The sequence below is a fragment of the Salmo trutta genome, chromosome 27 (assembly GCF_901001165.1).
Source record: "Salmo trutta chromosome 27, fSalTru1.1, whole genome shotgun sequence".
NCBI classification, from domain to species: Eukaryota; Metazoa; Chordata; class Actinopteri; order Salmoniformes; family Salmonidae; genus Salmo; species Salmo trutta.
Window position 1 is genome coordinate 18,480,198 of NC_042983.1, and position 22,511 is coordinate 18,502,708.

Here is a 22,511-nt window from a genome sequence, read left to right on the forward strand (position 1 = left end):
AAATGGAAATGGCTACTTACCCCACTATTATTCGATTGAAAGGTAGCTGTCATGGGATGGATGAGGCCCGATACAGGAGAGGGACTGTGGGGGAGGGATGGAGAGAGATTTTGTTCCTGTCTCTCCGGCGAGAGGAACGTGTTTCTGTGAGATTAAACCAGGGGAGCACGTTTATTAAAGCCATGTAGAGAGAGAGAGGGGAGAGGGAACGAGAGGAGAGGGAGAAAGAGGAGAGGAAGAGAGAGAGAGAAGAGAGGGAGAGAGAGGAGAGGAAGAGAGGAGAGGAAGAGAGAGGAGAGGAAGAGGGAGGAGAGGGAATGAGAGGAGAGGGAGGGAGAGAGAGGAGAGGGAGAGAGGGTGGGGGATTTTGATAGATGAGGGAAGGAGGAGGAGTAAGAGGGGATGAAGGAGGGGGGCCAGGGAAGAATAGAGAGCTGCAGATACAGCTCCAGAAGAATGAGTGTGGAAGAATGAGCCCGCCCCCCTCTTTTATTCGGACTGATAGGTTGTTTTTCTTTCTCTCTTTGTTTATTCGTTTTTTTTGCTTAGAGTTCCATGCAGAACCAGTGGAGAGCTCCACAAATCATCTCCCTGCACAGAGATCCCTGCCATCCTCTCTAAGCACTGTTCTGGCCTATTCAGGAAAGCAATTCTCCTGGCTTTATTTGTTCATCAGAGAGCGCCTCCCTCTCCCCCTCTCTCTCTCTCCCTCTCTCTTTCAATCCCTCTCTCACATTCTCTCTTTCTCTCACTTTCTCTCACTTTCTCTCTTGCTCTCGCTCTCTCACTCTCTCTCTCTCTCTCTCTCTCTCTCTCTCTCTCTCTCTCTCTCTCGCTCTCTCTCTCTCTCTCTCTTTCCCTCTCTCTCTCGCTGTGTGTGTGGAGCATTCACCTGAAATATAGTTTTTGTATTGTGCTTCAGGATAACAGCATATGAGTTTTTTTCCTGCTAATCTCCAAGCTGCATGTCCTTCAGTGTGTCCTCTATCTCTGCTGGGCTGGTGTATGTAACCTCCTGCATTACCTTCCACCCCACCACATGGGGAGGTAGAGACACATTGCAGTACAGTCCTGCCCAGGTCCTGCAAGGGATGCCCCAGGCCCTATGCAGTACCTGCTAAGGGCCCCTCTGGGACCAGGCCACAGTGCCATATGACTGACTTTATGGAACCTATTATTAGTGTTTATGCACTGGCACTTACTTGGACGACAAGCTTTTTGTGTCTCCCCATGTGCAGTGAGGCGGCTAAAGCCGTGCCTGCATGTTTTAATGTTATGGTTATGTCTCTTTTTTCAATCGTTAACTCTATGGACATTTTACGGGGTATTAATTGAGTTGTAATTTTGACTAAAGGAAAGCATGTACTATTTTAATACTGCTTGCACTTAGGATCCAATTGAAAATAGGCATATGGTTTCCATGCTTGACAAAGCCTTGTGTATCAATGGGCCAGTCAGTACATTTGCTAATTATTTGCCCATTAGTTTTTCTTATTTGTTATTTTTCTGGTTCACATATTTTTCACGTCTATTTGAAAATATTTAAGTTGAGGACATGGGATCATCACACACAAAGCCTATAAACATCAGCAAATATACACGTCTCTTACACACACACACACACACACACACACACACACACACACACACACACACACACACACACACACACACACACACACACACACACACACATCTTACTGTGCATGATCACATTACCTCATCTTGCACGAATTTCAGAGGCCAGAAACCTGATATGCATGCAAGTGTTATTTTAAATCGCTGTCTGGGAAAGCTGGTCCCGAGGTCTGCGGAGTCACTCACCCAGGGGGTTTGGGAGGACTGTAGGCCATGGGGGCAGGTGATGCATTAGGAGATGGGGGTTTAAAAGATGTAAGAACTATTTCTCTCTTTGGAGATATTGATAGCCTCTCTCTCTCTCTCTCTCTCTCTCTCTCTCTCTCTCTCGCTCGCTCTCTCTCTCTCTCTCGCTCTCTCTCTCTCTCTCTCTCTCTCTCGCTCTCTCTCTCTCGCTCTCTATAACAAAGCGTAACTAGCTCTCACAGTCTCACGTCAGAATTAGATGCTCATCCATGTTTCTCAAAGTCAAAAAGTGTTTAAGGTTACGTTTAGGTATTAACTCTGCATTTTAAGGTTAGGCTTACGTTTAGGCATTAACTCCAAATGGTTAAGGTAAGGGCTAAGGTTTGGGATAGGCTTAAAATAAAAATCTAAAAAACAACCTTCTATCGCTGGATTTGAACAGACAACCATTAGCACCAGAGGCAGAGGCACAACGCCCTAGCAAAACCCAAATCTACTTCAAGGTAACAGCGCTCACTGTTGCCCCTAGTGGTCAGTTTCCACGTCATCTCCAGACATGGATGGACGTCAAATACTGTATCACGGGTGACCTGGCTGACAAAGTGACCCCTCCACTTTTGTCCAGCAACAGTATTGCATTTTGTTTCAGATATAAGTGATTGCATTGGTATGTTTGTAGGTTATTTGATCAGATGGCATTATTGATTTTCTCTCTCTCTCTCTTCTCTATCTCTTCTCTATCTCTTCTCTATCTCTTTTCTGTCTGTCTCTGTCTGTCTCTCTCTATCTCTTCTCTGTCTGTCTCTGTCTGTCTCTGTCTGCCTCTCTCTCTCTATCTCTTTCTCTCTCTCTCTCTCTCTGAGTGTGTCTCTCTCTCTGTCTCTTTCTTGCTCTATCCATCATATATGTATCCTCTGTCCCCATCTCTCTGCAAATGGTCCACACCTGCAAGGTTAATGTGTGTGGGAGAACATTGCGTGGCTGTGACTCCAGCTCCATCAGGACATATTTCAGGGCTGGACAGGCACCATGCCAGTGGCTTGTGACTCCAGCTCCATCAGGACATATTTCAGGGCTGGACAGGCACCATGCCAGTGGCTTGTGACTCCAGCTCCATCAGGACATATTTCAGGGCTGGACAGGCACCATGCCAGTGGCTTGTGACTCCAGCTCCATCAGGACATATTTCAGGGCTGGACAGGCACCATGCCAGTGGCTTGTGACTCCAGCTCCATCAGGACATATTTCAGGGCTGGACAGGCACCATGCCAGTGGCTTGTGACACCAGCTCCATTAAGACATTTTTCAGGGCTGGACAGGCACCATGCCAGTGGCTTGTGACTCCAGCTCCATTAGGACATATTTCAGGGCTGGACAGGCACCATGCCAGTGGCTTGTGACTCCAGCTCCATTAGGACATATTTCAGGGCTGGACAGGCACCATGCCAGTGGCTACAAACACCCCCCCCCCATCCTCCTCCCCTCCTCTGTCAGGTTCCGCACCCAAGGTTAATTAAACTTCGCCATCTTCCACAAAGTATGCTTTTAAAAGGAGTGAAACGTGTCATTGAATTAAGTTTTAGACTTTGTAATGATGGACTCAGCCTTATGTGTGTGTGAGTTCTTGCATTTATGGCCGTGTGTATATGTGTGTGTGTGTGTGTGTGTGTGTGTGTGTGTGTGTGTGTGTGTGTGTGTGTGTGTGTGTGTGTGTGTGTGTGTGTGTGTGTGTGTGTGTGTGTGTGTGTGTGTTAGCTTGCATGTGTTTGTGTATACACTACCGTTCAAAAGTTTGGGGTCACTTAGAAATGTCCTTGTTTTTGAAAGAAAAGCACATTTTTGGTCCATTAAAGTAACATCAAATTGATCAGAAATACAGTGTAGACATTGTTTATGTTGTAAATGACTATTGTAGCTGGAAACGGCTGATTTAATGGAATATCTACATAGGCGTACAGAGGCCCATTAACAGCAACCATCATCCAAGTTTATCATTTTTAAAAGGCTAATTGATCATTAGAAAACCCTTTTGTAATTATGTTAGCACAGCTGAAAACTGTTCTTCTGATTAAAGGAGCAATAAAACTGGCCTTTAGACTAGTTGAGTATCTGGAGCATCAGCATTTGTAGGTTCGATTACAGGCTCAAAATGGTCAGAAAGAAATACATTTATTCTGAAACACGCCAGTCTATTCTTGTTCTGAGAAATGAAGGCTATTCCTTGCGAGAAATTGCCAAGAAACTGAAGATCTCATACAACGCTGTGTGCTACTCCCTTCACAGAACAGCGTAACTGGCTCTAACCAAAATAGAAAAAGGAGTGGGAGGCCCCGGTGCACAACTGAGCAAGAGGACATGTACATTAGAGTGTCTAGTTTGAGAAAGAGACACCTCACAAGTCCTCAACTGGCAGCTTCATTAAATAGTACCCGCAAAACACCAGTCTCAACATCAACAGTGAAGAAGCAACTCTGTGATGCTGGCCTTCTAGGCAGAGTTCCAAAGGAAAAGCCATATCTCAGACTGGCCGATAAAAATAAAGATTAAGATGGGCAAAGAACACAGACACTGGACAGAGGAAGATTGGAAAAAAGTGTTATGGACAGACAAATCTAAGTTTGAGGTGTTTGGACCACAACGAAGAACATTTGTGAGACGCAGAAAAAACGAAAAGATGCTGGAGGAGTGCTCGATGCCATCTGTCAAGCATGGTGGAGGCAATGTGATGGTCTGGAGGTGCTTTGGTGGTGATACAGTGGGAGATTTGTACAGGGTAAAAGGGATCTTGAAGAAGAAAGGCTATCACTCCATTTTGCAACGCCATGCCATACCCTGTGGACAGCGCTTAATTGGAGCCAATTTCCTCCTACAACAGGACAATGACCCAAAGCATAGCTCCAAACTATGCAAGAAGTATTTAGGGAAAATGCAGTCACCCGGTATTCTGTCTATAATGGAGTGGTCAGCACAGTCACCGAATCTCAACCCTTTTGAGCTGTTGTGGGAGCAGCTTGACCGTATGGTACGTAAGAAGTGCCCATCAAGCCAATCCAACTTGTGGAGGTGCTTCAGGAAGCCTGAGGTGAAATCTCTTCAGATTACCTCAACAAACTGACAACTAGAATGCCAAAGGTCTGCAAGGCTGTAATTGCTGCAAATGGAGAATTCTTTGACGAAAGCAAAGTTTGAAGGAGACAAATATTATTTCAATTAAAAATCTGTATTTATAACCTTGTCAACATCTTGACTATATTTCCTATTCATTTTGCAATTTATTTCATGTATGTTTTCATGGAAAACAAGGACATTTCTAAGTGACCCCAAACTTTTGAACGGTTGTGTACATGTGTGATTATTTGGGTTTATCTTGTGAAACAGCTTTGGAATTGGGAAGTCCCTTATCAATGAAGTGTCATGACTCCCGCCGAAGTCGACCCCTCTCCTTGTTTGGGCGGCGTTCGGCGGTCGACGTCACCGGCTTACTAGTTGCCACCGATCGATGTTTCACTGTTCGTTTGGTTTTGTCTTTATTGTGTACACCTGTTTTGAGTTTCCCTAATTATGTTCATTATTTAAACCTCTGCATTTCCTGTTTGTCTTGTCGGTGATTGTTTGTCCGTTTAGTGTAGTTGGAGGTGTTTTCTCCAGACTATGTATTTTTTAAGAGAAGATGGATTGAATAATTTTAGTAAAGACGTTTTGGTTTACCTTCATCCCTGTGTCCTGCGCCTGACTCCTCCACTTCTCTAAGAAGATCCGTTACATGAAGCTTATAGGAACACTTCCTGACATGTCTCTAACAACACATCTGACCCTGATGTAGTGTGTACTGTACTATACCGGTCTTGTTGTAAGCCCATGAGAGACACTTCAGAATGAGATCCAGGTATATACAGAGCCTGGTCTTCATAGTCAAATATTATTAGAGGAGAGGAGACTAGAGGAGAAGACAGGAAACGTAGTAGCCCTCAATCCTCCGTTCACAGCCGGCAGGCCACAGTCCAAATGACTCTGTTATGATGCATAATACTAAGGCTCCATGAGATTAAGTGTGAATGGAGCAGGCTGCCTCATGGCACACACACAGCAGATACAGAAGGGAAGGGTTACTTACACCAGTTACCAGGGCAACTTCCCCTCTGTCCTATCTAACGAGAGGAGCTAGACCCTTACCTTTAGCCAGTGTCAGGATAATTTAGGTAGTGCACAGTTCACACATAAGTAACTTTAGCATGAACTTCCTCATCTCCATATATAAGAGAATAGAGTACCCACAGTATGAGTCATAATACCCATAAAGTCTAGCGGTCAAACAAGGAAAGGTTTCCAATCGTTTTTCCACCATTCATTTTTCCCATAGGGGATTTTAGAAACACTTAAAATAAGGTCTTTGATTTGTGTAGGCTTACCCTGGTGTGACCTTTTGATAACCATGTAAATCTCTCTTGGACAAGGTGACTTTTATCAATATGTTCATCCGCATTTACCCCTAAGAAATGAAATGCTAATTATCTGCTAACGTGACTATCATAAAGAACTACAAATACCATGATGATCTGGACGAGACTGCCTAATCAAGGCAAGAACCTCTGGTTTAAGAACCTCTGGATTAACTATCTAATGTTAGTTAAATGTAGTAATAAATAATAACATTTCTGTAAATGTACCTGTTACTAAAGGTGCCAGCTAGAGATGACGTGTAGGAGCTTACAGGGATTTGTAGCCTTTCATGATGTCTACTTTGATGCTAATTAACACTTTTAAATCTGAGAGTATATAGAGCCGAATATATTAATTTAAGTCCCCTTGTCCGAGAGAGATTTACCTGGTAAGCCAACACGAAACACAGCTCTTATTTGAATTGTTCCTAAAATCCCATATGGGAAAAATGAATGGTGGAAAACTTATTGGAACCATTTCCCTGTTTGACCGCTAGGTTTTTTGGGTAAGAATGACACTGCCACGGTGGGGCTCTATAGAACACTGTCCATACAATTATGTAAAAAATATCTCTTTCTAAAATGATCAAGCGGAACATTAGTAATAGAAACAACACAACATAACACCAGAAAAACCCTCAAGCTATTTCTTCCTCTCTCTCTCTCTTCCATGCTTGACAAAGCCTTATGTATCAAAGGGTCATGGATTGCGTTTGCTAATTATTTGCCAATTTCTTTCCCTTATTTGTTTTTTTACCATTTTCTGGTTCACATATTTCTCATGGCTATTTAAAAATGTATAATGTAAGAAAATGGGATCACCAAACACAAAGCTAGACATAAGCAAATACTTATCTCTCTCGCTCTCTCTCTCGCTCTTTCTCTCTCGCTCTCTCTCTCTCTCTCGCTCTCTCTCTCTCGCGCTCTCTCTCTCGCTCTCTCTCTCGCTCTCTCTCTGTCTCGCTCTCTCTCACTCTCTCTCTCGCTCTCTCTCTCTCTCTCGCTCTCTCTCTCGCTCTCTCTCTCTGTCTCGCTCTCTCTCTCTCTCTGTCTCGCTCTCTCTCACTCTCTCTCTCACTCTCTCTCTCTCTCTCTCGCTCTCTCTCTCTCTCCATTCCCTAGACTCTTCCCCTCCTCTGTCCCTCCTGAGCCTCCCCCCGTGGCTGGGTGATTTATTTGGTGATGAGTCCTCCTCTTCCTCTCAGGGTGAGATTGTGCTTTGGGCAGCCAGAGGGCTGTCTTTAATTGATGTTAGCAATCAGGTCACCTTGCAGATAGTTAAAAGGGCAAATCTCTATTAGCTTAAGTTTATGGTGAAGAAATTAACATACACACACACACACACACACAAATGCACACGCTTTGGCGAACACACACACAGCAAAAAATGACACTATAAACATATAGGTTGAATCTGTCAACTAATATTTAGCTATAGCAATACTACACAATGGTGAGGTACATTTCTAAAATGATAATGATATCTAACTAGTGATGTGTATCACAACTTTGTTTAAAATGTGCAGGTTAATGCTGCTGCAAAAAGTCCTGATTCCTTGCGAGCTTTATGAAATACATTACAGACAGATGAATTCCCAGATAAGTTATTTTAGGTTGGATAAGCACTAGGGGAAGTATCCGAGGGAGCCAAAGGAATCTACATTAAGGGGAGATATCTGTTAATTAAATCTGTCCCTGGCTGATCTCTATCTGCAACAAGTAACTTACACCATTCTGCTGTTCAACACACACACACACACACACACACACACACACACACACACACACACACACACACACACACACACACACACACACACACACACACGTGCACACACACAATCCCTCTGCTTCTCTTTCTTTCATCCCTGCATCCATCTCATATTGTATCACTGAAAGATTACACTGAACTGTGAATCTTGACACTCTTTACACAGTAATAACATTCATTTATAACAATGACCATGCTTCAGAACGAACATGGTAATCATTAATAGTGAATATATGGCCATTAAACTAGCACAGACATTGATGGCCAATTATTGTCGTCTTACCCTAGCTAGCACAACTAGCACAATGTCTTGAAGATGCTTAGCTTTTTTTGCTGTTGGTGGATTCATATGGTCTTGGATTGTTTCCCTTTCCAGAGTTTTCCTTTGCCTCTCTTCTCTTCCTACTTTTTTCATGTTTATATGAATAGCTGTGGTTTTTTCCATTCATGGCCACTCAACTCAAATAGTTTGGGAATCTGTCTGGTTATTTCAGAGGGGTGGGTGGTGCGGGGACTGGTGACTTGTATTTGGACCAGATGAGGGTGGTGGTGGTGGTGGTGGTGGTGGTGGGGGGTGGGGTGGGGGGGGGGGGGGGGGGGGGGGTTGGACTACAGAGGGGTGAACATGCCTGGTCTCAATTACTCCTGATCAATGGAAAGGGGGCAACCGTGGACTGCTGGAGAGAAATGAGACAGTTAGTTAAAAATGAGACAGAGGGTAAGACGATCAGGTAAAGCAGGGGTTGGAAGGGGGGGGGTTCTCAAGTACACATTCTCCTCTCTATGCTAGCCTCAGTGTACGTGAACAAGATGAGCCCTCCTGAATCCATACAGGTCAGGTGAATAAGTCAGTAATAAGGGATATTTGCGCTTGACCAATAAACTGAGCTTACCGAAGTCCTTTTTAATTGATGACAGGCTTGCATATTTCCCCTCCAGTGTGCCTGCAATATGTGTGATGTACATGTATATGCATAAAAGCATTTTCTTTTGGTAACAATAATGTAATCCCTGTCCTAGGCATATAGCAGAGGGAACCAAATAAAAAGTTTCTTGTTGCACAGGGAATACAGAGGTTCGGAATGACCTTGCAATTTACCAGAGCAACCCGGACAACACATTACTGGACATGTGCTATGATGTAAAAGCATGGTAGCTAGGTACTAACAGTGTAGCTTTAATTACTTAATTACTAAAACATATGTGCCAGTGGACCATAATAACTTAATTCCATATTCAGCGGAAGCGTTGCCTTATTTCAGCATATGATGCTAAACAAAACCATTAGTACATCAATATTGACTCAAAAACCTGATATGCCATGCAAACAAGGTGATATGTAATACTTTTATGTTACATGCATTGATTATTGATATATTGACAATTCCTGCCTGGGGGCACAATACACAATAATCTCACTAACACCATTGTGTAAAAAGTCAAGATATTAGAAAACAAATTACAACCTAGTCTTGGTCATATTGATCAGTTAGTTTGAGCATAGACTCATTAACTCAGGGTTCCCGAGTGGCACAGCGGGATAAGGCACTGCATCTCAGGGCCAGAGGTGTCACTGGTTCAAATCCAGGCTGTATCATCACATCCGGACGTGATTGGGAGTCCCATAGGGCGGCGCACAATTGGCCCAGGTTTGGCTGGGGTAGGCAGTCATTGTGAATAAGAACTTGTTCTTAACTGACTTGCCTAGTTCAATAAAATATAAAATTAACATTGCTGTAGTAAAACAGATGTAAATGGCTGTGTATTGACAGGGGAGCCCAAGGACCAAACTGCTGAGATAAGGGGCCCCAGATCAGTCGGTAGCCATGTTCTTTGTTTTAATTAGGATTATATGTTATATTTAAATGACCATGTCTCTTAGGCCTTCCCCATTTAGACCCCTATAGAGTTACACACGATTAAAAGCACTTTTCCATCTTTACCCACTAATACATTTCTGAAATTGTGCATGAAACATTTTATCCCCCTCCAGAAGCGCGGTTTGGGATCAAGCCAGTCAGCCAGCTATCCACTTTTTGCCTTTACTGTGTATTTGTTTGTCTCTTCATTTAGCTTTTTGGAAATGTCTGTATTATGTCTCTTAAATGTGTCTTTTCTTATTTTGTAAGGGCCAGAATGGTGGATTTTGGCTGTGGTATTTTCATTGATGTTATCACTTTAAACAGTGGTGGAAAAAGTACCCAACTATCATACTTGAGTAAAAGTTAAGATACCCTAATAGAAAATGACTCAAGTAAAAGTAAAAGTCACCCAGTAAAATTGTAGTTGAGTAAAAGTATAAAAGTATTTGGTTTAAAATATACTTAAGTATCAAAAGTAAAAGTATAAATCCTTTCAAATTCATATATTAAGCAAACCAGATGGCACCATTTTCTTGTTTTTTTTATTTACGGAAAGCCACAGACACACTCCAACATTTAGACATAATTTACAAACAAAGCATGTGTGTTTAGTGTTGTCCGCCAGATCAGAGGCAGTAGATGACCAGGGATGTTCGGTTGCTAAGTGTGTGAATTTGACAATTTTCCTGTCCTGCTATGCATTCAAAATATAACGAGTACTTTTGGGTGTCAGGGAAAATGTATGGAGTTAAAATTACAATATTTTCCTAAGGAATGTAGTGAAGTTAAGGTAAAAGTAGTCAAAAATACAAATAGTTAATTAAAGTACAGATACCCCAAAAACTACTAAAGTAGTACTTTAAAGTATTTTTACTTAAGTACTTTACACCGCTGACTTTAACCAGAGTTTAGGAGCAGGGTGTCACATTATAAAATAGCTTTGGTGTCTCCTCTGCTTACGACACAACAGGCCTGTGTCCAATTGCAGAGATCTTCCCCCCTGACCTTTGACCTTTAGATCCTGTGAGGAGAGGAAAAGAAAGGCATTAGTTTCAGCAGAGGGAGGGGCAGGAAGGGGTGGCTGTCTGTAGCTGTGCAGACTCAAACATTTTTTTCTCAAACATTTTTTTGCTTCTTCTTGAGACCAATTTTATTCTAAACACTTGAAAACTCTCCACATGTGAAAACAATTAAGTTTCACGACAGACTCTGGATGGGAAAGTCACATACACCCATGCATGCACACTCACACATACATATTTGCATAGTTACAGAACAAGATGACACTGTTGGCTTCAGGATCTCTCATCTACACAGGTACAGTTTAGGTGAATTTACAGTGCTTTATTTGTGTCAAAGGAGTTACAGCATCTTGGTAACTTCTGGAAAAGTTTGAGGAGATAAAAGATTGCTAAAGTAGAGGACACCCCACCGATAAATAACTGTAAAAGTCACTTTGAAAACGTCTTGCCACTATAGAAAGGTATTGCTGTATCCTTGCTCAAAGATGGTTGGCAAGCACCATCGAACAGCAAATAAATACAAGTTGAACTGCCAATAAAGAGTCCAGAATGGATTGCTCTTGAATTTCAACAGAGATTTGATTTGTAACTTTTTATTTATCACGTCGCTCTTCACGGGGCATCGCTTTTGATTAAGTTAAAAGTCACATTATAGAGCTACAGTAAATGCATTATAGTAGGTTATTTTACCATTTTTGCTGTGTTAAAATAAGGGCAAATTTTAGGAGTAAATTCCGGACCCTTGGAAATGTACCATAATTTATTATTATCCAGGCGACACTTTCAGTCACAGTGCTACCTGGCCTGTGATAGTTTACAGTAGATTGATCCAACTACATGCATAGTTCAAACCATCCTTCAAATCCCCAAACAAATGACGTGTCACCTTACACCTTGGCCTATCACATTAGAGTGAACTACTGAGGTTACCCCATCTCACATAAAGAAGCCCCATGCTCCACCACAGGATTGAATTACCTTGGAGAAAACAACCATTTATTCATTCAGAATAGAATATGTTTCCCCTGAAAAGGCAACTTTTTTTGCTTGGAGGAGAGATGTCCAGGCAGAAATGACTGAAAGGGGCCTCAAATGGTGTGACCTGGAAAAACTTTCCCGGAACCGAATGAGATGGAGAACATTCCTCAGTGGTCTATGCTCCTTATAGGAGCCAATTGCTTATGTCCAGTTAACATTTTTCAGACTCTCCATTGAGTCTTCTGTTGTAGAGTGATGGTGCTCACTAATCCTTACAGCTACAATAATACATGTAGTACTGTATGTGACTAACCAGCTTGGATCATTATAATCAGAACACCCAAGCAGTGGGTGGTAAGAACACCCCTTAGTACAGTAACACAGGGCTAGGGGCAGAGCTGGGAGGTTACAGATGCCTTCATAGATTACATATGATAAATGTCTCTGCTCAGAGTTAAGACTCTCCTTTTCATTAATCCACACCCCACCCCCTCCACTTATAAATTGTTGCCACTGTTGCCGAGCAAGCACTTCCATTCATACCTATGAGAACCGTTGGCCATTAGAGTGTGGTGGCCTTCGCACATGCTCCACATTAACAACAATTTAGTTAATTAGTTTACAGTGATTTGTATACCAAGGGCTAATTCCTTAAGTGGCTGTCAGGCAGACATGTGGAGGCTTATATCTAATTGATTTTGTGTACTTTTGTTCCACTCTATGTTGTCTAACGCTGATGAGCTACCCAGGAAAGGGCTGAAAGTAGCCCATATAAATATATGTAGCCTTAGAAATAAGGTTCATGAAATGAATAACTTGCTAACATCAGATAACATTGATATATAAGCCATTTCTGAGACTCAGATAATTCAAGGATGTATACATGCATATTTGAGGCCATATCCCTGTAATGCTTAGAGATTATTTTCTGTCAAGTGTTTTTGAAGTGTTGTGGTTGAAGGTTCACTTGGCACTTGGTCTTTTCTTTTGGGGTGTTGCTATAGGCCACCAAGTGCTAACAGTCAGTATCTAAATAATAAGCTTGATAGTATATGTGATGTAAACAGAGAGGTCTACTTTTTGGTGACCTGAATATTGACTGGTTTTCATCAAGCTGTCCGCTCAAGAGGAAGCTTCTCCCTGTAACCAGTGCCTGTAATCTGGTTAAGGTTATTAATCAACCTACCAGGGTGTTTACAAACAGTACAGGAACAAGATCATCCACACATATGGATCATATTTTTACTAATAGTGTAGAACTTAGTTCTAAAGCTGTATCCGTACCCATTGGATGCAGTGATCATACTGTAGTGGTTATATCCAGGAAAGCCAAAGTTCCGAAAGCTGGGCCCAAAATAGTGTATAAGAGATCGTGCTAAATATTTTGTGTGACTCTTATGTGGATGATGTTAAAATATGTATTTATTTATTGGTCTGAATATTTATTGGTCTGATGTGATTAATAAGGAGCATCCAGATGCTGCGCTTGAAGAATTTATACAATTGCTTCTTCCAATTATTGAAAACATGCACCTGTTAAGAAACTGACTGTTTGAACTGTTAAGGCTCCATGGATTGATTAATAATTTTTAAAAATGTATGGTTGAAAGAGCTGGGGCAAAAGGAGTGGCTAGTAAGTCTGGCTGCACATCTGACTGGCTGACTTACTGTAAATTGAGAAATTATGTGACTAAACTCAACAAAAAGAAGAAACTGTATTATGAAGCCAAGATCAACGATCGAAAGAATGATGGAAAATAAACTTTGGAGCACTTTGAATGAAATTATGGGCAGAAAGACAAATTCAACTATATCGTTCATCAAATCAGATGTCTTATTCATCACAAAACCATTTGATGTTGCCAATTATTTTAATGATTACTTAATTGGCAAAGTGGGCAAACTTAGGCAAGAAATGGCAACACTGAACAGTGAGCCGTCATACTCATGCATAAAAAACAAATAATGTAAGAAAAGCATTGCAAGTTTGATTTTTGTTATTTGTTATTGTTATCGATCAATAATGACAAACCTTCTGGCATTGACAACATAGATGGAAAGCTACTGAGGCTGGCCACTCCTATCTGTCATATCTTTAATCTGAGCCTAGAGGAAAGTCTTTGTCCTTAGGCCTGGAGGGAAGCCAAAGTCATTCCGCTACCCAAGAGGGGTAAAGCAGACCTGTCAGTTTGCTACCAGTTCTTAGCAATCTATTGAAAAATACAATGCTTTGACCAAATACAATGCTATTTCTCTGTGAACAAATTCACAACAGACTTTAAGCGTACTTATAGAGAAGGGCACTCAACATATACTGCACTAACACAAATGTCTGACGATTGGTTGAAAGAAATTGATAATACGAAGATTGTGTTAGCTGTACTGTTAGATTTCAAATAAAATCAAATCAAATGTTATTAGTCATATGTGCTGAATACAACAGGTGTAGACCTTACAGTGAAATGCTTACTTACAAGCCCCTAACCAACAATGCAGTTTTAAAAAATATGGATAAGAACTAGGAGCGCCGCCTCTGGGTGTGCGTTTTCTTGTTTGCTTATGGCGGAATACAGCTCATTCAATGCTGTCTTAGTGTCATCCTATAACTGTGGTGGTATGTAAACAGCTACGAAAAATACAGATGAAAACTCTCTAGGTAGATAGTGTGGTCTACAGCTTATCATGAGATACTCTACCTCAGGTGAGCAATAGCTCGAGACTTCCTTAGATATTGTGCACCAGCTGTTATTTACAAAAATACATAGTCTGCCGCCCCTTGTCTTACCAGACGCCGCTGTTCTATCCTGCCAGTGCAGCGTATAACCAGTCAGCTGTATGTTGGTAGTGTCGTCGTTCAGCCACAACTCCGTGAAGCATAAGATATTACAGTTTTGAATGTCCCGTTACTAGTTTAATCTTCCGCGTAGGTCATCTATTTTATTGTCCAAAGATTGCACGTTTGCTAGCAGAATGGAAGGAAGTGGGAGTTTATTAGATCGCCTACAAATTCTCAGAAGGCAGCCCAGCCTCCAGCCCCTTTTTCTCCACCTCCGCCTTTCAGTGCAGTCTTTGGCATTATTGACCATCACCTGTTCTTGAGAAAACGTATCTGTTATGGCTTTTCAACCTCTGCCATATCGTGGATTCAGAGCTATTTATCTAATAGAACAGAGGGGTTTCTTTCATGGAAGCTTCTCTAATGTCAAACATGTAAAGTGTGGTGTACCGCAGGGCAGCTCTTTAGGCCCTCTACTCTTTTCTATTTTTACCAATGACCTGCCCCTGGCATTAAACAAAACATGTGTGTCCATGTATGCTGATGATTCAACCATATAAGCATCAGCAAACATAGCTAATGAAGTCACTGAAACCTTTAACAAAGATTTGCAGTCTGTTTTGGAATGGGTGGCCAGCAATAAACTGGTCCTGAACAACAATAAAAATAAGAGCATTGTATTTGGTACAAATCATTCACTAAGTTTTAGACCTCAGCTGAATCTGGTAATGAATGGTGTGGCTGTTGAACAAGCTAAGGAGACTCAATTACTTGGTGTTACCTTAGATTGTAAACTATTGTGGTCAAAACATATATATTCAATAGTTGTAAAGATGGGAAGAGGTCTGTCCGTAATAAAAAGATGCTCAGGTTTTTTATGACACAAAAAGCAAGTCCTGCAGGCTCTAGTTTTGTCTTATCTTGATTATTGTCTAGTCATGTGGTCGAGTGCTGCAAGGAAAGACCTACAGTAGTTAAGCTGCAGCTGGCCCAGAACAGAGCGGCACATCATGCTCTTCATTGTAATCAGAGAGATAATAAACTCAGCAAAAAAAGAACTGTCCTCTCATTGTCAACTGTGTTTATTTTCAGCAAACTTAACATGTGTAAATATTTGTATGAACATAACAGCATTCATCAACTGAGACATAAACTGAACAAGTTCCACAGACATGTGACAAACAGAAATGGAATAATGTGTCCCTGAACAAAGGGGGGTTCAAAATCAAAAGTAATAGTCAGTATCTGGTGTCGCCACCAGCTGCATTAAGTACTGCAGTGCATCTCCTCCTCATGGACTGCACCAGATTTGCCAGTTCTTGCTGTGAGATGTTACCCCACTCTTCCACCGAGGCACCTGCAGGTTCCTGGACATTTCTGTGGGGAATGGGCCTAGCCCTCACCCTCCGATCCAACAGGTCCCAGACGTGCTCAATGGGATTGAGATCCTGGCTCTTCGCTGGCCATGGCAGAACACTGACATTCCTGTCTTGCAGAAAATCACGCACAGAACGAGCAATATGGCTGGTGGCATGGTCATGCTGGAGGCTCATGTCAGGATGGGCCTGCAGGAAGGGTACCACATGAGGGAGGAGGATGTCTTCCCTGTAACGCACAGCGTTGAGATTGCCTGCAATGACAACAAGCTCAGTCCGATGATGCTGTGACACACCGCCCCAGACCATGACGGACCCACCTCCAAATCGATCCCGGTCCAGATTATAGGCCAAGGTGTAATGCTCAAACCTTCAACGATAAATGCGAATCCCACCATCACCCCTGGTGAGACAAAACCGCGACTCGTCAGTGAAGAGCACTTTTTGCCAGTCCTGTCTGGTCCAGCGACTGTGGGTTTGTGCCCATAGGCGACGTTGTTGCCGGTGATGTCTGGTGAGGACTTGCCTTACAACAGGCCTACAAGCCCTCAGTCCAGCCTCTCTCAGCCTATTGCGGACAGTTTGAGCACTGATGGAGGTATTATGCGTTCCTGGTGTAACTCGGGCAGTTGTTGTTGCCATCCTGTACCTGTCCCGCAGGTGTGATGTTCGGATGTACCAATCCTGTGCAGGTGTTGTTACACGTGGTCTGCCACTGCGAGGATGATCAGCTGTCTGTCCTGTCTCCCTGTAGCACTATCTTAGGCGTCTCACAGTACGGACATTGCAATTTATTGCCCTGGCCACATCAGCAGTCCTCATGCCTCCTTGCAGCATGCCTAAGGCACGTTCACGCAGATGAGCAGGGACCCTGGGCATCTTTCTTTTGGTGTTTTCAGTGACCTTTATTGCCTACCGTCTGTAAGCTGTTAGTGTCTTAACAACCATTCCACAGGTTCATGTTCATTAATTGTTTATGGTTCATTGAACAAGCATGGGAAACAGTGTTTAAACCCTTTACAATGAAGATCTGTGAAGTTATTTTGGTTTTTACAAATAATCTTTGAAAGACAGGGTCCTGAAAAAGGGACATTTCTTTTTTAGCTGAGTTTATAAATATTATGCATGCCAGTCTCTCTTGGCTAAGAGTTGAGGAGAGACTGACTTCATCACTTATTATTTTTTTGAGAATCATTAATGTGTTGAAGATTCCAAAGTGTTTGCATAGTCAACTTCCACACAACTCTGACACATACACTTACCCCACCAGACATGTCCCCAGGGGTCTTTTCACCGTCCCCAAATCCAGAACAAATTCAAGAAAGCGTACATTATTATATAGAACCATGTGCCATTTTAAAATGTATGTAGTTCTGTCCTTGAGCTGTTCTCATCCATTACTGTTCTGTATTATGTCATGTTTCATCATTGTGTGGACCCCAGGAAGAATAGCTGTGGCTTTCGCAACAGCTAATGGGGATCCAAATAAAATACAAAATACCAAGTGTCCATTAAAGAGCCACTGAACACGTTGATTGGCAGGTGTGTTTTTCTGTTGCTCATTAGAAAAACAAGATTTCAGTCTTGGAGGTGTGTTTCTTTGACCGATTCAGTTTGGTTAATGATGTTTGTCCCCCAGGAGACACTGTGGACTTGGAAGCCTATTTCAATTCCTTACAATCCTCAGAATGAATCTAAGATAACTTGAGAAACCTGTAATTGATTTTGATGTTTTTGCTGAGGGATGTTTTAATTGCACAATTTTACATATAACTAAGGTGTTTGTTGCAGTAATTCTCAAGTAAAAAAATGTGACATGTTGTCTTATGTAAACAAAGTCGGAGCTGCTGGGCAGGTCTGTCTTACTGTCTATGCTACTGGATAGAGAGCAATCACTGCAGCTGTTCACCCCATGTCAATGGGCAAATGGACATCATCAAATCAAAACGCAACCTTCAATTACCCGTTGTGACGCACGAATGTTCCAAACTTCCTTTAAGACGAGACACATTTTTTGACAAAAATGATCCTATTTACACTTTGTAGTCAATTTTGACACTATGATAATTGTTTCTGACTCATATCGATGCCACATAGACCGCTTTCAAATGGATTCTTCGCTTTTTAAAGGCAGTCGCTCTTTAACTGTGGTGTTGTCTTGCAAAGGCCAATGGATTCAGAGGAACCTCCCTGTAGCCCAATGTCTTTATTTCTTTCTGAATTCCAAACAATAGTCTATTTCTGAACATGTACCCTCTCTGCAAAGTATAACGCCACCTGACGCCACCTACAATGCCACAGTCCCATTTCATACGGAATTTTACATGCCACCATATTATGACTAAATGGCTAAAGATTAACTGTGGTAGTGTTGGTGATTGTGATAATGATTACAGTAATGACACAGGTTGAATGTAATTTAAAAGCAATTATGGGATCAGTAACCTTTTCAATCCAATCATCACCTAGAGTAGGTGTTGAGTGCCATATCTTCTGAAACGTTGGCAAATGGAAACGTTAATGAAATGTTAATCAATCATGGGGAGGGGGCTAAGCGGACAGGCAGGGCAGGTGGAGTTGGAGGTATGGAGGCCTGATAATACAGGCCCAAAATTACAGTTTGTGTAGATATCCTGTAATTTCTGTAGTGAGATTATGGATGTCTATTATGTAAGAGTGTCTTCTCTCATTTACATGACCAATGTCCCCCACCATGTGTGCCAACATGTTTCTCCATTGGTTGCACTGACAGCGCACAGTATTGTGTGTGCTATCGTTTTCCTCAAGCGATATGTTTAGCCCAACACACACTACACATAAAGCATACTGTAATGTTCATTCTTTGTGTTTTAGAGACAGAGAATCACAGACACATTCCCTCACAGGCTCTCCCCTCCAGTTTTGCCACAGGGTGCTGTTTTCCAGCTGTTTAAACCGCTGCTCAAATGAGCTGCTCAGCCATTGGAAGGGAAGGCAGGCAGGATACCAGTAATTACTGGCTGATTGGCAGAGTGGCTGCAATTAGCAGGTTGGAGCCCTCTTTTAGATTTACATATATGAAAACAGCTCAGAGAAGAACACTGTGGTTTAACCGTAGACACTGATCCAGGAGCTGTGGTATAGTAAGCTGATTTACATCTTCTGCTGCTCTCCACCCAACCCACATGGTCCAACCCAGAGTTTTAAAACTCTGCTGAGGAACTAAGCAGCAATGAATATGACGTTCCTAGGAGTTGGGTGTTGTAGGAGTCCATGATACAGCCTGAATGGTGTCTTTAGGCAAGACCAAGCCAATGCCAAGGGTTGAATCATCACTGAGTATTATGGCATTATCATAAGCAATAGAAACAGAACAGATATAATACTATAACAAGTGTAGAGGCATCCGTTGACAAGCCTCTGTGTGTGTCTACTCCCCCGCAGTAGCACTGAGGAGAGGCTCAGCAGTGGCCTCCCTCCTTATCATAGCACATTTAACAGGGGGTAATCCAATCAAGTGGGATAACAGGCCTGCTCTCTCTGCTCTGTGTGGAAGATCCGGGGACTCCTCCTCTGCTTCCTATTACTGTGTGTCTCTCTCTCCAGCCAGGGCTATCCTAATCCCATTTCCCCATCTAAGCCTTAACCCAAACAAGCACACAGGACAATAATCTCCGGTCACACTCCTGCCGACTATCCCTGGCCGCTCATTCTGCTAATGGAGAGGTGGTTAGAGAGAGAGAGAGATGCCAAGTAGCTGAGGAGAATTTACACCAGCTCTTTCTCGCTGGGAGGGGGAACCACCACATCTGTCGCTGTCTGTCTGTCTCTCTCTCACAGTCTCTCTCTCACAGTCTCTCTCATTGTCCACATTTTCTCTTTTTAACCCTCTTTTTATTGACATCCTCTCTGTTTATAAGTACTGTATGTCTGTTCTTTTTTCTCTTTCACCACACATAAATAACTACAGAGTGCTGGAGAGAATCTGGGCAGCACAGATCCGAGGTTCTCAATTGAGCATGTCAACAGCGTTGTTTGTGAGCATGTTTGAGTACTAAGTGTCTGATTGTTGTTATCAAATACAACAATGGCTAACAAGAAGAAATCTAGCAAAACAAGTACATTTGGTGCCAAAAGGGTAAAGGGGGGGATTTGTGGCCAACTCATGTGGTACTCTCGACTTGAAGGTATTTCAAGCTCTCTAGGACATTTTGGAAAGGAGAAAAATAAAAACAGACTTAAGAGTGCTTGGCTGCATCCCACGTCCGTCTCTCCGTCGCTGTGAAGGCACATGCTACCCAGATGCACATACAGTACAGCTCTGGGTCTGGATGGGTCTAATCGAAGGCCTGGCTTCTCCTTCTCCAGACGCCACCCTCAGTGTCTCAGATCACTTACACGCTCCGATGGACTTTATCAGGACTTACCCTGCATGGAAAAAACTGCCTCATCCGCAGTTCTCATTTCTCTTTCTTTGTTTTGATCAGAAAAATGTGGCCCAAACTTTCTAATGAATACCAACTGAAAATAGCTGGGTGGTGCAGTATGCTTCAAACAACACTGTTCCGTTCTGAGTTTTCATGTTCCGTATGGAAGCCGTTATTCTTTGTCTCGTGTCTTTGTGTGAATGACGAGGCAAATCTCAAGGTTCTAATATCTGTGGAAGTCAAATGTGTGGGCCTAGTATTTGACAAATCTCTATTTGACAAATTTGTGTTTCTTCTACTGTAGATTCATTTGGACAAAGGAGATTAAGGACTGTGGTCTGTCATGGAACACATTCTCTAGACAAACAGAAGATGGGCAGCAGTAGCGCTCTCTCGTGGAAGCTTTATGTTTCACATTGGAACAAAGAGAATTAAGTAAAGTAAGAAGATGCATTCACTGCAGTAAATCATTAAACATTTGAAGATCCTGAATGAATGACTGACTGAATGGAAGAAGGTCTACTTTTAGCTGAGCCTCATGTGTACACAGCTGGAGACAGTGCTAAACTACTACTATTAGACCCAATCAAATACTGCATGGATTATTCTCCCATCTATACAATGAAAGAGCTGAAACCAGAGCAGGGTCCCTCTCCGTGGGTCTGGATGGCCAGACAGGTGTTGCGTTTTCACTCTAGCTCAAATATCCAATGGAAGTAAACGGTTGCTTGATTGGTGATCTCTTAACCAGACTTAGCCATCCATTACATGAATTACAGCATTTTATGCTCTAATGGGGACTGGTTGTAAGAGCGATGCAGGTACCCACTTATACTGAATGTGTGTATATTGTGGAGGACTCACTGCATGTTCATTGTACCCACTGATGCTCTGGTAATACCGTACAAAGAGTCAGTTGTGATGATGACTTGTTAAACTTCTTGGGTTTCACTGGTTCCACTTACCTTCAATTACCTCTGCCTCCAAATGACCCACATTTTAAAAATGAGGCTCCTTCATTTTGGAGCCTTGTGTTACAATTTGAGACTAAGGAAATGAAAACATTGCAGAGAGTTCTTTCACTGACCCGTATCTCTGCAAATCAGACCAATCATTACTGCAAATGTGGAGGTCTGCTTGTTTAGTAACCTTAGCCCCATCTTGCCAACATAAAAATCACTGCCTTTCAATTAAATCAACTCAAGCATACTATCTGCATATGTGCCTCTGCATTGTCCATGTGTAGTTAGTCTCTGTTGTTTGTAGTTGGAAGTGCCACATCTGTAAAATTATATGACCAAAAGATCTCAGTTAAAACAGTGGCTTCTAAAATATCACTGAAAGTCAATTGAAAACATAAAAGAACAGTGGTTTGTGGGGAGATCAAGTCACCAGGGGCAGCATTTCACCTCATCTATAGACGTTCGGAGGATGCTGAAGTATGGGCATCCCCACGTGTTACATCACCATAGGAAGGATGATGCAAAGTAATGATGTTTTGAGGCCAAGACATCAAATCTACAATCTCTAATTGTTGAAGAATTGCTTCAGCCCACAGATCAGCACGGGGCCTAAGAGATCAATTTCCTGATGCTCCCCTCTCCAAATAAACCCAGTGGTCCCAGTGGAGGGAGTACGGTAGGCATGGAGAGACGGAGAGATGGAGAGGGGATGGATGGAGGGGGCGCTCTGGACCCTAGAAGTCTCCACCTGGCGGGGTGGTGGAGGTCCAGAGAAGAGCCCCCTCAGCAGCACAAAGCTGGCCTTGTGTGAGATAAGCGCCAGGCAACAGGAGGGCCCTACGGCACTATTTTCACAATCAGACAGAGTTTGTTTTCTTTAGGCCTCAATGCCTGGGCCTGTCAGGAGAGCAGCTTGCTGGCAACGCTGGAGGTTGTTCTGGGGCAGGGCTGCTAGGAAAAAAAGGGGACTACAGGGTGGGCTGGGAGTTTAGGGGGCTCCCTGACGTTTGCCTCTTCTTTTACAATATTTATTTGCTTAACTGAACCCTCACCCTCCAGGCTTCCAGTTTTAAATCCAGAGAATCCAGTTCCCTG